The sequence below is a fragment of the Stenella coeruleoalba genome (assembly GCF_951394435.1).
Source record: "Stenella coeruleoalba genome assembly, chromosome: 18".
NCBI classification, from domain to species: domain Eukaryota; kingdom Metazoa; phylum Chordata; class Mammalia; order Artiodactyla; family Delphinidae; genus Stenella; species Stenella coeruleoalba.
In genome coordinates this window covers 74,163,655-74,180,303 of record NC_137164.1, presented here as the reverse complement: position 1 = coordinate 74,180,303, position 16,649 = coordinate 74,163,655, and the positions used below count along the sequence as shown (strand labels likewise).

At 42.9% G+C, this 16,649-nt stretch overlaps 1 protein-coding gene across 2 annotated transcripts in view; it reads right to left on the bottom strand.

Moving 5' to 3' along the window:
- MYO16 (myosin XVI) overlaps positions 1–16,343 on the bottom strand; it is a 641,507-nt gene extending 625,164 nt beyond the window's left edge. For both annotated transcript variants that reach the window (XM_079902787.1, XM_079902784.1), the window contains exon 1: positions 16,259–16,343. The gene's annotated coding sequence lies outside the window, so the exon portion shown is untranslated. The remainder of the gene's footprint in view (positions 1–16,258) is intronic.
- Between the last annotated feature and the right edge of the window lie 306 nt (positions 16,344–16,649).

Here is a 16,649-nt window from a genome sequence, read left to right as displayed (position 1 = left end):
GTGTTCGATTCTGATTCTGCAACGTCAACCAAAAATGTCAGTTTCTTCCTGCACGTCTCCATTTCCATTTTCCCTTTTATCTCCTTGGCAACAAGGACAAGACATCAACATTGAGCTTTGCTTCCCTTCTTTGGCCTGTAGGTAAAATATCTGGATATTATTACTCTAGGCCCTCCTGGTGCTGATTTCCCAAATTACCAGCACTCCCACGCCACCCGCGTCCTGCCATCACTGGTTACCTCGCACTGTGGTCACTTCCTGCTGTTTCTCAGGCAGCACCTAGAGGACAGGGCAGGGATTGGGCAAAGGGCTATCCAAACACAGAACTGGTAAAACAGGAGGCTGGACTCAATGACAATTAAATGATCGATCTCTCATTTTCAAAAGACAGTTTATCAGTTATGTGGGCATTTGAGTGTACAGTTTTTGCAGCTGCTGAGAAGAAATGCTTTCTATTATTAGCCACTGAAGAAACAGAGAAGCGGGCATTGTTGCTGCATCCCACCTAGTGGTCATCACTGCTGAGACACAGAGCAGCTTTTTGGATTCAAGATCAAGGACCAGGATGGGATTGAAGCCACATTTTCTCGTGCCTTCAACTGTTCCCTCTTATAAAGTAAGCCACCTGGAAAAGTATTAATTTTTTTTAGCTGTGAGATGATCAGCCAGTGAAATTTAAGGCTGATACTTGAGGAAGAAATGTATTTCTTTGAAGATTTAAATTAAATGAGAGGTAATTATCAAAGATCATCATAGTTCAAGATTAGCCTCAATAAATCATGACTTCCCTTTTACTGTCTCTTCCCTCTTCTCAGAAGAAGGCATCTTTAATGTAATTTTATAATGCAGGAATTTAAAGTTCTGGCATTAACACTTTACTAACACGAGTGTCTACGTAAATACCCTATTGGTTGTTCAGGTGCTGCTAAAGGCTTACGCTTTTCAAGCAAAAGCAACAAAATACCGGGAGTGTCTTGCAATTTGGAAACTGTTTCTCAGTCCTGATTTTTTTTCTTACAAACTCCAAGCAAATGATTCATTTATCCCTAAAGACAATCTCACTAATGAAAAAGAGCCCTTTAAGATCACTCCAATTAATTGGTAGCAGCTACACAAGGCCCTGTGTTAAGAAAGCGCATATGATTAGGCTGAAAGCAATTTAGCCAAAGCAATTTGGCTCACTGTGATGGAACCGAAAGTAACCGAAAGTTCTGCTTAAAAGCCTAACTGCAAATGAGTATTCTTCCAATGATGTGCTTGTCTTTTAGTACGGTGCTTCGCACGATGATTTCTTAAATATCTAAGAATTTTGGAGACAAAGATTTCCATGTTATTCCTTCCTGTCAACTGAAAAAAATGCACAGCCTAAAAGTTGAGAATTATGTTTTATTCGGTGGACAAATCTGAGGACGTAAGCCAGGGACACAGCATCTCAGAAAACTGTGAGAAACTGTTCCAAAGAGGCAAGCGGGGAGGGGAGGGAACCAGGATATATAGGAGTTTTGGGCAACAAAAGACAAGAAGTCAGGGACTTTCCTAGCGGTCCATTGGTTGGGACTCTGCACTACCACTGCAGGGAAGAGAGAATAAGATCCCACATGCCTGGTGGCACGGCCAAAAAAATAAATAAATAAAACGACAAGGAATTCAGGACATCAAAATGTTACCGTTAATGCAAGAAAACCAGATATCTCAAGTTAAGGAATTTAGCACTTTGCTATGTATGGGAAGATGCAAGAGTCTGGGCTCACTGAAGTCATTCCTTGGATGTGCACCTCAGCTCTCTGGGGCCGGTACCCTGTGCTCTCTCATCCTGTGGCTGCAGCAGCTGACTGCTAGATGGACTTGCCAGTGGGCAGACCTTTTGTCTCCATCCTGAGTTCCCTCAGGGCTCACCATCCGGGCACCTGTCCTGTGATGGCGTCATGGCTGCCACACGCTTTGTTTACTGATATGACCGGCACTATCTTAGTTCACATTCCTAATTTGCTTTTTTAAAATTTATATTCTTCCATTACTGCAGTGCACTCTTTGCAGTCGCAGAAATATGGAGAAGTCAGCTACCCACACACGGAGAACTGTGAAGTCTTTCTGGTGATTAGCTCTAGGGCTTTAATGTTGTGATACGTCCTTTGGAGGGGGAACAGTTCTTTTTCTACTTCAATGCATTACAAACAGAACTAAATCAATGAGAAAAATCATAAAAAAAAGAAATTGAAGCTATCGGTAAAGATCTAAACATTCGATGGAAATATTGTATGTTAATCATTACCTGTAACATTATGATTTGACTAAATTATCCTGGGGCCCAGCTGACACTTGGCTAAACAATATTGATCAACCTATGAGCACAGGGGGATGGACCGAAAGACCTCAGGGCTCAGCCAGGGAAAAGAATTAGACTGATCAGAGATGAAGGGGCAACCACATTACAATATGCTCACCTGCTAGAAAATAAATACTATTCCTGTAAACAAAGAGAAAACGTTTGAGGAGAACACCTTGTCATCATCGTGCTGCAATAAGAACAGCAAAGAAATCGTGAAGACTTTCCCCAAGTGTTAGCCTTTAGTGGAGAAATATAATTTAAAACAGAATAATCTTCCAACCTTGAAATTCTCTCCATAAAGTCAGTAGAGAAAGAAAATAGTTTTATTGTTGAATAAGCACGTGATGTGATGCACGTAGCAGGTGGTCTGCTAAGAGGTTGCAAGGACAGAAAGCCCTCTTCTGTCACCAAGCGGATGCGACCCATTAGATACACGTTCTCAGGATAAACAGTAACTAGTCCTCAAGTAACAGGACTTGACAGAAACATGTGTCCCATGTAATTCATCCTAAATCTACCTGGTAATTGGGGTGACCATCCGTGTTGGTTAATTGACTTTATACAAAGGAAGAACAAACACCGATCTCTCTACGGCAGGAGATGGAGCCCTACCGTCCTTGATGTTACATCTCAAGGAGATGGCTCCCAGGTCCTTGAGAAAGACTTTCCCGGGCTGGGAAACCTAAGTTTAGCTTTTGGAAAGATTTACAAATACTTCGAAGAGACAGAGAAAGAACTTGCAAGTTTTTTAAAGAAAATGTTCTAAGAAAAGGGAGGGGAAGCAGCTCCTCCCTCATCTCTAACAGGTAGAATGATGCCTCTTCTTTTCACTTTTTATTTGCCCTACACCTTCCACGTTTGCTTCTCTGGCAGCAGCCTCACTGCCTCTGCCACTCTGCATCTTCAGTGCTTGCTGGTCGCCGCCGGGAGCCTGCTGTCAATGTGACCCCTTCCCCTCCAGTGTGGCCCGTGGCCACCTCGCCTCTTCTTCCTCAGTTTGCTCCAGACCCAAGCTGCCAGCCTTCTATCAAATCTGAAGTGCTAGAAAACACCGTTCTCAGGGAATTTCACCTGATAGTGTTGTTATGTCATCTATCATTTCCTTTATATACTTCAGTACAGACGGAAGGATGCACATGTGTGTGTGTGCACGTTGCCTTTCGTTCATAAGGGAGGGATGGGGGTCAACAAGGAGGAATCAGGAAACAAACTCCGGGCGGGCAACTCGAAGACCCTCGTTGGTATTCCAGCCTCCAGGGGGCTACGCAGCTCTTCCTGTGATGCCAGCTCCGTTCTGCACTGCAGGACTGTAAATCTACATAAGAGATGTAATAAATAATAGTTCACGGGAGGAATGAGCGGTGTTCACCCTGCATGGCTGCAAAAGATGTTTGGGGCACTTCAACTTTTACATGATCATGTAGAAAAACCTGGAGAGTAAAGCAGCTTAACTTTCCAAAAAGGTGCCAAAGGTTTAAAGTCCTAGTCAATCATGTGACCAAGAGCTTCAAAAATGCGGTACATCCACCTTCAGAACATTGCTGAATTTGCATCTGAGGAAACTTTTCTTGCAAAGTACTGGGCTCTACACCTGACACTAACACAACATTGTAAATCAACTACACTTCCATAAAAAATGAAATTAAAAAATTTTTTTAAATGTACTTAGTGAAGTACCGAAAAGGACAGAGAACTGACCGTGTGACTACAGGCAAAACGCAATACTCTCTCTTGCCGGGGTGCAGAGAGGTACCTGCCTCTAATTGTTAGAAACCACTGATACCCCCGCAAAAGGATACGGCAATACGCATCGCCAGACTATGTCCGTTTTCAACAGATGTATATCTGTCTCAGAAAAAGTTTAATTCATTAAGTAATGAGATAAATGATTGCGTATATGCCAGTACAAGACACTGAAGGTAAGCAAACCAAAATTTAAGAGCATAAGTGCAGTTTAAATTTTTTCCAGAAAAAACAATGTTAACAATAAATAAGTGAAAAAATGCATATAGGGAGAAATAAAATTGGTTTCATAAATTATGAATCCACCAAAAAAAAACTGCAATGAAAATCTAAAAAGATAAACTGGTAGGGCATTTTTCTTTTGAAGCTACTTGTTAAAAAAAAAAAAAAAGGATTAAATTAGCTGAAAATAGCCCACAAAAGAGACCAAATTCTCAATTACAGTTAAATCAGGCTTTTCTAGTTTACCTTCATTGTTTCTTTTTTAATAAGATAGTGTTTATATATAACGGCATATATAATTTTAGGTATATAGGTAGGTGAATGTCAGTAATTGTAGAAAATCATGTTAGCTGAGTTTGGGCTACAAACTGGATTTCTTCAGCAGTTAGTTTGGGTCTCGGTTCAGATATTTTGTCCTCAGCGTTTGTGCTTTGCATCTGTTGATTAGAGATAAGAGGGGCTTCCCTGGCGGCCCAGTGGTTAGGACTCTGTGCTCCCAGTGCAAGGGGCACACGTTCAATCCCTGGTGAGGGAACTGAGATCCCGCAAGCCAAGCAGTGGGGCAAAAAAAAAAAAAAAAAAAGAGAGAGAGAGAGAGATGGGGAGGTAGATTTTGGACATCCGTTCTCAGACTCCTTCCTTCCAGGATTCCCCACACTCCTCAACAGTCATTTTTTACCAGCTCATTTCTGATTTCCTAGAAATCCTTCTGGATTTTTCCACATGTGCCCCACAGCCCCCCAGAGAAACCTCCGTGTACAGTTCCACCTCCCGGTTCAAGCACGTGTGCTCTCCTCCCGGAGTCTGCTGGCTTCTCCTCACCCCCATGGCCTCCAGGTAGTTTTTGTACATGTCCGGTCTTTATAGTTTTTCCTTCCAGGGCTTTGTCTGTAGAGACTTGGTCCATTTTAGGAGAAAGATAGACTCCTGCCAACAGAAGCTCTCCGACTCTCACCCTAACAGTTAATTCCCATCATTATCAGAAATCTCCAAAGGAGACGATGCTTGGACTGAAGAGGGAAAAGTAAGCCAGGTGCAAATGCCCTCAGTTTCTCCATTAAAACATGTAGACAGTTGTATTACTTTTCCAGTTAGCCTTTTTCTATGGCGTTTAAATCCAAGGAACCCAAACAATATCAACTTTACATCAAATCTTTGCTATCTGAATTGCGACTCAGCCGGAGTCATTTTTATTACTAGCTATTGACCACAAGGGCTACTGAACTGCTGTGTGGACACAGCAGGTGTTGTGGACACAGGAAACAATACAGCATCCTCAGCAAATTCTCTGTGGGCATTTCCACTTTCTCTATCTGCTGGAGATGCAAGAATGTTTTACTTCTCTCAGTAAGACCATAGATGATGCACGATAAAAGGGCCTCCATCTCTTGACAGAGTGCCATAATATATGGAAAGAAACTGATGTAGGCGCAAGAAAGTAGACCTGACACCGATTTCCAGATTTTCTTAAGTTAGGGGTTAGGAGGCGCTTCATGCCCTTAATAATTTTTTAAAATTCATTTTATTGAGGTAGAGTTGATTTACGATATTGTGTTCATTTCTGCTGTACAGCAAAGTGACCTAAGTGCACAGATATATACATTCTTTTTCACAGTCTTTTCCATTATGGTTATCACAGGATATTGAACAGAGTTCCCTGTGCTCTACAGTAGGACCTTGTTGTTTACCCATTCTATATAGAACAGTTTGCATCTGCTAACCCCAAACTCCCAATCTATCCCTCCCCCACTCTCCCTCCCCCTCGGCAACCACAAGTCTGTTCTCTGTGTCTGTGAGTCTGTTTCCATTTTGTAAGTTCATTTGTGTCATATTTTAGATTCCACATATAAGTGATATCATATGGTAGTTCTCTTTCTCTGTCTGACTTATTTCACTTAGTCTGATAATCTCCAAGTCCAACCATGTTGCTGCAAATGGCATTATTTCATTCTTTTTTATCGCTGAGTAGTATTCCATTGTATATATGTACCACATCTTCTTTATCCATTCATCTGTCAATGTACATTTAGGTTATTTACATGTCTTGGCTACTGTGAATACATTCCTTAATTAATTTATCAAGTAAGAAATGCAAGCTGATATCTTTTATGAGCAGAACACTGGGCTAAGTGATGGGGGATAGAAAGGTGGGTAAGACAGAGACATCCTTTGCCCTATCAGCATCAGTTGGTAATAAAGGCACATGTGGGATGGAGATCATTGCCACACCTGCCGTGGGCAGGAACTGAGCTACTGAGTGAGCTTCCAAGTTTTATAAATTTATCTCTGGTTCCCACATCAACTTTGTACAGATTCCTATCCCTGTTTTACAGATAAAAAAAACTGAGACTTGGAAAAGTTAAGGGCTTACTCAAGAACACATATCTAAAATTAACACAGTTGCAATTCAAACCAGTTCATTGGACTCCAAGGACCCCATGATCCTGTCACAACTCTATACTGCTTTTCAGGGTAATTTAATAAGATACACCAAACAGGTAAAAATGAAGTTCTGTGTCATTTCAGAAAAAGGCTTAAGCAACTCCCAAATGGAGAGAAATGCAAAATCTTCATGGCAAAGAAAGTAAATTCCTAGACAAGTACACACTGGTATTCAATTTTTAATTAATCAAGCAAAATGGACATGATTCCACCCCAACTGCCATTTTAGAGACGTATGTACACTGCTCTGCAATTATTAATTCAAACTTGTATGTTCAGGGCTTCCCTGGGGCCGCAGTGGTTGAGAGCCCGCCTGCCGATGCAGGGGACACGGGTTCGTGCCCCGGTCCGGGAAGATCCCACATGCCGCGGAGCGGCTGGGCCTGTGAGCCATGGCCGCTGAGCCTGCGCGTCCGGAGCCTGTGCTCCGCAACGGGAGAGGCCACAACAGTGAGAGGCCCACGTACCACAAAAAAAAAAAAAAAAAAAAAAAAAAAAGCGTGAAGGTACCACTCGTGCTGCCCTCCACCGCCCTCCCCTATCTCATCTCCCAAGTTCTCTCCCTCTCTCTCTCTCTTTTAAGAAAGATCGGTAGAGGCGACAATATACCCACAGTGTTACTCATCCACCCTTTCTCCTATGCATCTGTTTGGATGAAGTGGATAGTCTAGCCCTCTGCCGGGAAATTTCCAGGCCAAAGTGATTAAAAGTAAGGATAGTTGACCCCACGGCCTGACTTCTGAAGCTTCATTTTCACTTCTACCAAGGACCAAACGAAAATCCCCTGGGTTAAGTTATAGCGGATTTTTCCCTGCTCTTTCAAGAAACCATTGCATTGTTCTCTGACATCGAAAAAACCCCTGCTGTTGGTCTGAATGCAACTTTTTGGAAGCTGGATCTGATTTTACGGTATTTCAAAGTCTATTCTCAAACACTGACTATTGCTAGCTCACTGCATGTCCAAGCAGGCACCAGTATCTAGGGCAACATAAATGGAAAGTGGACCAATATCAGGGTCTCAGCATCACTACTGACCTCAATGGAGCACAAAAGGGTGTAAAGCTAATAAACACTGAATACGAAAGTGAAGAAGCAGTTGGCTCTGCAGACCCTGTCCCCAACAGGGGTCACAGTCCAGATGCACATACTCTAGTTTCTGAGACCTTGCATGAGATATGGCCCCAGTTCCTCGTCTATAAAAGAGAGGGAATAATAGCACCTGCAATTCCACGGTTGTGGTGAAAACTAAATTAGATTTAAGGGAACAGAAAGAAAAACGACAGACTAGAAGGGGACCTTCACAGAACACACATCTGACAAAGGACTTCTACTAAAAACAGACAAAGAACTCTTACAACTCAACAGTAAGAAAACACACCAATTGAAAAGTGGCCAAAAGGTCTGAACAGACCCCTCAGCAAAGAAGATCTGCAGATGGCAAAGAAACCTGAAAAGGTGCTCAACATCACGTGTCAGGAGGGAAGTACAAGTTAAAACAAGGAGGCAACTCTGCTCACCTATTAAACGGCTAAAATCTGGAACACTGACAGTGAGACCCTCGCCAAATGCCGGCAAGGACGCAGAGCAACAGGAACCCTCATTCACTGCCGGCCGGTAAGAAGGCAAAACGCTGCAGCCCCTTTGGAAGACACTTTGGCAGCTTCTTACAAAGCTAAGCATAGTCTTACCACACGTTCCTGCAGTTGTGCTCCATGACTTTTACCCTAGTGATTTGAAAATGTACGTCTACGCAAAATTCTGTGCACAAATGTTTATAGCAGCTTCATTCATAATTATCAAAAATTGGGAGCGGGCATCCCTGGTGGCGCAGTGGTTGAGAATCTGCCTGCTAATGCAGGGGACACGGGTTCGAGCCCTGGTCTGGGAGGATCCCACATGCCGTGGAGCAGCAGTGAGCCACAACTACTGAGCCGGCGCGTCTGGAGCCTGTGCTCCGCAAAAAGAGAGACCGCGATAGTGAGAGGCCCGCGTACTGCGATGAAGAGTGGTCCCTGCTCGCCGCAACTAGAGAAAGCCCTCGCACAGAAACGAAGACCCAACGCAGCAAAAATAAATTAATTAATTAATAAACTCCTACCCCCAACATCTTCTTTAAAAAAAAAAAAAATTGGGAGCAACTCAGATGTCCTTTCATAGGTGAACAGATTAACAACTGCCAATCATTCACACAATGGAGGATTATTCAGCAGTAAAAAGAAACAAGTGTCAAGCTACAAAAAGACATAGAGGAATCTTAAGTCATACTGCAAGTGAAAGAAGCCAGACAACTTATGGATACCAAACGGGAAAGGGGGAGGATAAATTAGGAGTTTGGGATTAACATATACACACTACTATGTATAAAATAGATAACCAACAAGGACCTGCTGTATAGCACAGGGAACTATACTCAATATTTTGTAATAACCTATAAGGGAAAAGAATGTGAAACTGAATCACTGTGCTGTACACCTGAAACAACTAACACAATGTTACAAATCAACTATATTTGAATTTAAAAATAAACATTAAAAAAAAAGACTATACACTGTGTGATTCCAACTCTATGACATTCTGGAAAAGGTAAAACTATGCAGACAGTAAAAGAGCTGAGTGGTTGCCAGAGCCTCAGGGTGGGGCGTGAAGGGAGTGGAGGGATGAATGGGGGAGCACAGGGGACTTTTAGAGCAGTGGAAGTACTCTATGTGATCCTGTGATGGTGGATATATGGCTTTAAGCATTTGTCAAAACCCATAGACTGTCCGACACCAAGAACCCTAATGCAAACTGTAGAACTTTAGTTAATAATTGTGTATCAATGTGGGTTCATTGATTACAGCAAATTTACCACATAAATACGATATGTTACTAACATGGGGAGTTGAGGTGGTGATGATTAGGTGGACAGGCTCTCTCTGTTCAATTTTTCTGCCAACACAAAACTGCTCTAAAAATAGTCTATTAATTTTTTTAATTAAAAATTAGATAGTGTGTACAAATTGGCTTAGTGCGGTTATATATATAAATGATTTTTTCAATTAAACAGACGCTTGTCCAGTTCCTGGTTTTATCATTTTCAGTATTTCTCTACCCACTTAGTTGTATTTAAAAACAAACCATTTGGAGTGAGTTATTTGTAGTGAGGTGGGTGGACCTAGAGTCTGTCACCCAGAGTGAAGTAAATCAGAAAACAAATACCGTATGCTAACACATATATATGGAATCTAAAAAAAAAATGGTTCTGAAGAACCCAGGGGCAGGACAGGAATAAAGATGCAGACGTAGAGAATGGACTTGAGGACCCAGGGAGGGGGAAGGGTGAGCTGGGACGAAGTGAGAGAGTGGCATGGACATATATACACTACCACATGTAAAATAGAGAGCTAGTGGGAAGCAGCCGCATAGCACAGGGAGATCAGCTCGGTGCTTTGTGACCGCCTGGAGGGGTGGGATAGGGAGGGTGGGAGGGAGACGCAAGAGGGAGGGGATATGGGGATATATGTATACATATAGCTGAATCACTTTGTTATACAGCAGCAACTAACACAACAATGTAAAGCAATTACACTCCAATGAAGATGTTAAAAAAAAAAAAAGACCATTTGGGACTTCCCTGGCAGTCCAGTGGTTAAGACTTCGCCTTCCAATGCAGGGAGTTCGGGATGGATCACCGGTTGGGGAACTAAGATCCTACGTGCCTTTCGGCTAAAAAACCAAAACAAAAAACAGAAGCAATATTGTAACAAATTCAATAAAGACTTAAAAAAGAAAAGACAATTTACTTTAGTTGTTCTAGGTTTCCCTCTGGTGGTTGTATATGGGTACAACATCTCAACAAGGCAAAGGGAAGACACTGCGGTGTTTCCAAAGTAATGAGAAACATGAATTTCCAAGGGATCTCTTGGGAATTTGGCAAGCGCTACCTAGCCAGGTGATTCTGTCTGGTTTGATGTGATGAGAAGGGTACTTCTTTGGTGTTCTTTCCCAAAAGGCATCATGACTCCATCCTAACCATGAGAAAAGTATCAGGCAAGCCCAAACTGAGGGTCATCCTACAAAACACCCTCAAAGCTGCCAGGGCCATGCAAACAAGAACAGTCTGAGAAACAGTCACAGATCAGAAGAGGCGAAGAGAGTGTGACAACTAAATGCAATGAAGTGCCCTGGGTTGGATCCAGGAAAGCAAGAGGACAGCAGAAGAAAAGCCAATAAAATCCTAATGAAGTACGGAGTTCAGTTAACAGTAACGTACTAGTGTTTGCTTCTTGGTTGTGGCAATGTCCTGTATGTATGACACTCTGTGGGAAGCTGGGTGAGGAGTGTACAGAACACTATACTATCTTTGTAACCTCCTGTAAATCTAAATCCATTTTAATATAGGAGGATGCGCAAAATCTTTTCTCAGAAAATTCTTTTTCTTCTTTTTAGATCTTTCTCTAAGCCTCTCCCTTTCCTTCCTGAGACTATAATTTCAAGTTCCTAAGGCTTTTAATTAAATTTGGTCACTTTCTGCACAAGTCTTCAAATGTATTTTAAACAGGTAAATTTTATAGTATGTCATTTGTACCTTAAAAAAGTTGTTTAAAAAAGAAAAAATTCCAGGAGGGATAAATTAGGAGTTTGGGATTAACATATACACACTATTATATATAAAATAGATAATCAACAAGGACCTACTGTATAGCACAAGGAACTCTACTCAATATCTTGTAATAATCTGTATGGGAAAAGAATCTGAAAAATAATGTGTATATATATATATATATATATGTATGTATAACTGAATCACTTTGCTGTACACCTGAAACTAACACAACATTGTGAATCAACTGTACTCTAATATAAAATAAAAATTAAATTAAAAAAGAAAAAATTCTGTAAGTTCCATCCATTGATTCTAGTTTTACCCTCTAGCATGTTATGCCTCTTTAAATATTGAAAAAGTTTCTTCCTCCTTCCCTCCTCTCTCCCTCCTTTTCTCCTCCCTCCCTCCCTTTCTTCCTTCTTTCCTTCCTCCCTTCCTTCCTTCCTTGCTCTTCCTTTCTGTCTTTTTTGACTTCTTTTGGGGGCAGGGGCTTTCTTTTTCATTTTTTTCTCTTGTACAGAAATTTGTAGTTTCTTGACACTTCCTTCCTTGACCTTTTCCACATTTCTCACTATCAGGTGACAGTGGGAAATCCGGGGGCTCTTTCACCTCATGTGCAAAAGCAGGCTTCCTCCTACATGAGACCCAAGTGGACCACCCATTCCCGAGATAAGACTCAAGCAACAGCTAGAACTCCAATTAGTTTTAATTTTCACAAATGAAAATTCTTGCAGCTTTGCAAACTCTTCCAAATGGCTGGACATATCCACTCAGATAATGGGGATTAAAAAGAACTTCTGCTAAGTGCTGAATTTCCTCTCCTGGGATGTGGGGAGAGGGACCTCTGAAAGCACAGACTGCATCCTAGTTTCCCGAAGGAGATGCGATTTCAGCACTAAAGCAGGCTGTCTTCTCTGGAGGTGTTTCCTCCGAGGCTGGATGACAACCTTCCAAAGTGGCAGAGCAGAGTCCTCCGCAGGCGGGAAGCTGTTTAGAAATGTCTTGTTCACTTTTACTGTGATTTTTAGAGTAGCCCTGTCAACTCTGAAGTTAACACGTACAAAAAATAATAATTTTTCTTCACTTCCAAGGGAGTCAAATTGTCATGTATTATGCAATAGGCTTCTCTGAAATGCAGAAGGAGAAAGTGGGCTGTGTTCATTTCCAAGTGACTCTCTACCCACACAGTCCTGTTCATATTGAGTGTGGCCCCTATTCCACTGGGGGACCAGGGACCCCAACACTATGCTCTTCCCTGATAAGACCCCTTAAAAGGATCAATCCTTTCTCAGCACGTAGAGAGAGGCTAGGTAGGGGCGGTCCTGAGGGATGAGAGCAGACCACGCCCCCATCTCCCTACTTGCCCCAGCTCAGACCTGTAGGCTGCTCCCATAGGACAGCCCCCGGCCCCGGAAAGACTCTTTCCCATGGACGTTTTCTTTCTCATAAACCCCCCCTTATTCTGCTTTCTTGCCACTCCTCCCAGATCTCCTGAATCCTGGTTCCTTTCACTCCTTCCATCAAGTTAAATTTCGGGCGACCTTCCGCTTCCACACTGAAGCTCTCGCCCCACCTGCCTCTTAAATCCTGGAAACACGTAGCCTCCGGGCAGGATGTGGTCAGAGCTGTGTGTTTCCTTTTCCATTTGCACTACTGGACAGAAGGAGGCTCCCATGGGGCTGAAGAAGGGCAGGAGAGGTGTTCCCAGTCCCGGGGGGCTGCTTTCTCTCTGGTTCGGTTTCTTTATTTCTGGTCTATTCAAGAGATCTTAAAACAAAATAATAAAACTAGATTTCTCAATTTCCTTCCAATTTAACTTTCATATTTTTTTCTAAAATAAAACCGAATAGTGCATGTCTATTTCCTTCCTTCGAATTCTGGTTCAAATCCCTCCTCTTATGTGTATGTTTGAGGATGGGGGTGTCTTTTAAGCAAAAGCACTTAGTACCTATACGCCAATTGCTATTAATGGAAAACATGGAATAACAGATGTAATAATTATGTAATATTCTGAAGCTGTGCAAATGCATAGGCCTAAAAAGAATACTGTTACAGGCAGTGATCACATACGACAACCTGCTAAGAAATTTCCCTTGGTATTTAAAGGTGGAACTATAATGATAAAAACTGCAATTCCTTTATAACCACGAGACTTTTCTAACACATTTTTATGTTAATGTGATGGTTTGGATAGGAGCGCAACATTTTGGCCACTTTGTGGTTCTTTTATTGACCTGGAAAACAATGGCAGCGATGTCTATGCCACAGGGAAATGTGACTCATTACTGCAGTTACTACGGCAGACCCTCTGCCACAGAAAATATGGAAAAGCATCGTAACAGGCAGAACAGCTGTGAATAAGGACAGCTTGAAAGAAAGGAACCACAGAGCATCCAAAGCAGCCAAAGTTTGAAAAGCACAATGTCTAGAGTCACTATCGAAGTTTTATATATATATATATATATATACACACAATAAAATGTTTCATGCAAAAAATTCTCATAGAATATATTCTACCACTATAAATACATGCCTACAGGTAAAAATGTAAGCAGTGTTTCCCTCTAAGTGGTCTAAAATGGATTTTGTGAGTTTTCCCATTCATTTGTGAAAAAAAATCGTTGCTAAACAGATGGAAAAAATAAGACCCAGAAAAATTAATCAACTTGTACTCCAGATATATCATAGTTTTGTGTTGTTGGTCTTGTTTGTTTAGTCCTTTAAAGTGACAAATTAACTAGACATTGGGAGATCTAAATTGGCAGTTCCATATCATAACACCAAACCTAACAGTCCCTCACACAGAGCTACCCACTCCATCTTAGCCCATTCATTAGTTCCCACCTTTGTGATTAGTTTTAAATACAGTGTGTGATCGCAGCGGGGTCTAGAAACACAAGATAAAACAAAAACTAAACAAATGCCTAAAATCTTTTCACGTGCACAGAATTAAGTATTCAGGAAAAGTATCGAATACTCTAAATACATGATCTTAACTTTTGGTGAGGTTCATGCTAGCATAAGATTGTAAAATAAATCTAAATAAACAACAAATTGATACTCGTAACTGTTATTAACATCCTTCTACAATTTAATTATCTTTACTTTTTCAATGATCTTAAACATTATTTCCTTTTTTTTTAAGTAACAAAAGACTTAGTCAACTTAGCGATGGGAAAGGTGAGGAGGAAATCAAAGACACCCTCAAACGGAGCTTAAAAGAAAATTGCATTCGCTTCTTGATGGCCCGGGCATGGCTGAGCAGGGACATCCCCAGTGTTTGGAGTTGCTGAGGGCCCCATGCCAGCCCCTGGGGCCCTCCCGTCCTCCACAGGAGAAGGGAAACCGGAGAGAAGAAGCTGATTTGATGGACACCTAGAGATCTTGGACCCCCTTTAACCATGATGAGTCTGTGAAAGTTAATTAGATTTACGCACATTTACAAAATTAATTTAGAAAAGTGAATGAGCCCACAGATATCCAGAGTAAACTCTCTTTATAATCCCCGGGATCCTAGCACAGGCCAGGCAGATAACAGGGGGGCAAAGAGAGTCCCAGGGGTCTGCAGCAAAGCAGAGAGCACGTGTCTGGCTGCAGTGGGCAGAGAAAAATTAGCCCTGCCAATTGTGGCCTTGAATAGCCCGGTTCTGTGTGATTTTCTGGAAATTACCATTCAGACATCTTTTTAGCAGTATTAACTGGAGCCGGACATATGCATCGTCTATGTCGTAACAACTGCACTCCTAGGTATAGATCCAGTGGAAACAGGTACATAGCATCCCCAAAATATTTTCAGAGAATATTCACAGAAACACAACTCATAATAGCCCCCAACTAAAAATAGCCCAAAGGTCTTTCAATAGTAAAATGGACAAATATATTCTGATACATTCACAAAGTGAAATTCTATTCAGCAGAGAAAGAGAATGAACGCTTCCTACAGGAAACAGTGTGGAAAGATTTCACAAAGTGGTGAGCAGATGTTCAAAAGATGACATCCCGTAAGGGGCCATTTGTATAAAGTTCAAATCGTAAAACTCTTCCTTTAAGACAGAAGTCAGAATGGCGATTACTTAACGTAAGGGAGGAGGTGACAGGCTTTGGGGTGCTGGCGATGTCCTGTGCTGAGATGGCGGAGGTGGCCTCAGGAGGGGTCCACTTTGTAAAAATGCATCACCAAACCGTGCCCTGAAGATTCTGAGTATTATTGTACGTATATTATATATCACCCTCCAAGGTTGTAAAATAAAACGTCTGTACTTCTAAAAGAAATGAGTGTCCTGTTTCATGTAGTGAATCTTAGAAACCAACTCAGGCTGAGTGGTGGAGAGCTTTCGGGAAGATGGCGGAAGAGTAAGACGCGGAGATCACCTTCCTCCCCACAGATGCACCAGAAATACATCTACACGTGGAACAACTCCTACAGAACACCTACTGAACGCTGGCAGAAGACCTCAGACCTCCCAACAGGCAAGAAACCCCCCACCTACCTGGGTAGGGCAAAAGAAAAAAGAATAAACAGACACAAAAGGATAGGGACGGGACCTGCACCAGCGGGAGGGAGCCGTGAAGGAGGAAAGGTTTCAATACACTAGGAGCCCCTTCTCGGGCGGAGACTGCGGGTGGCGGAGGGGGAAAGCTTCGGCGCCGCGGAGGAGAGCATAGCAACAGGGGTGCGGAAGGCAAAGCGGGGAGATTCCCGCACAGAGGATCGGTGCGGACCAGCACTCACCAGCCCGAGGGGCTTGTCTGCTCCCCCGCCGGGGCGGGCGGGGCTGGCAGCTGAGCCTCGGGCTTCGGTCGGAGGCAGGGAGAGGCCTGGCGGTGTGAACACAGCCTGCAGGGGGTTAGTGCGCCACGGCTAGCCGGGAGGGAGTCCGGGGGAAAAGTCTGGAGCTGCCGAAGAGGCAAGAGACTTTTTCTTCCCTCTTTGTTACCTGGTGCGCGAGGAGAGGGGATTGAGAGCGCTGCTTAAAGGACCTCCAGAGACGGGCGCGAGCCGCGGCTAACACCGCGGACCCCCCGGAGTGCGGCGTCACGCCGGCGTCACGCCGGCCTCTGCCGCACTCCGTGCCCCTCCCGCCCCGAATCAGCGGCTCTTTTAACCCCGTCCTGTCTGAGCGAAGAACAGACGCTCTCTGGCGACCTACACGCAGAGGCGGGGCCAAATCCAAAGCTGAGCCCCGGGAGCTGTGCGAACAAAGAAGAGAAAGGGAAATCTCTCCCAGCAGCCTCAGAAGCAGCGGATTAAAGCTCCACAATCAACCTGATGTACCTGCATCTCTGGAATACCTGAATAGACAATGAATCATCCCAAATTAAGGAGGT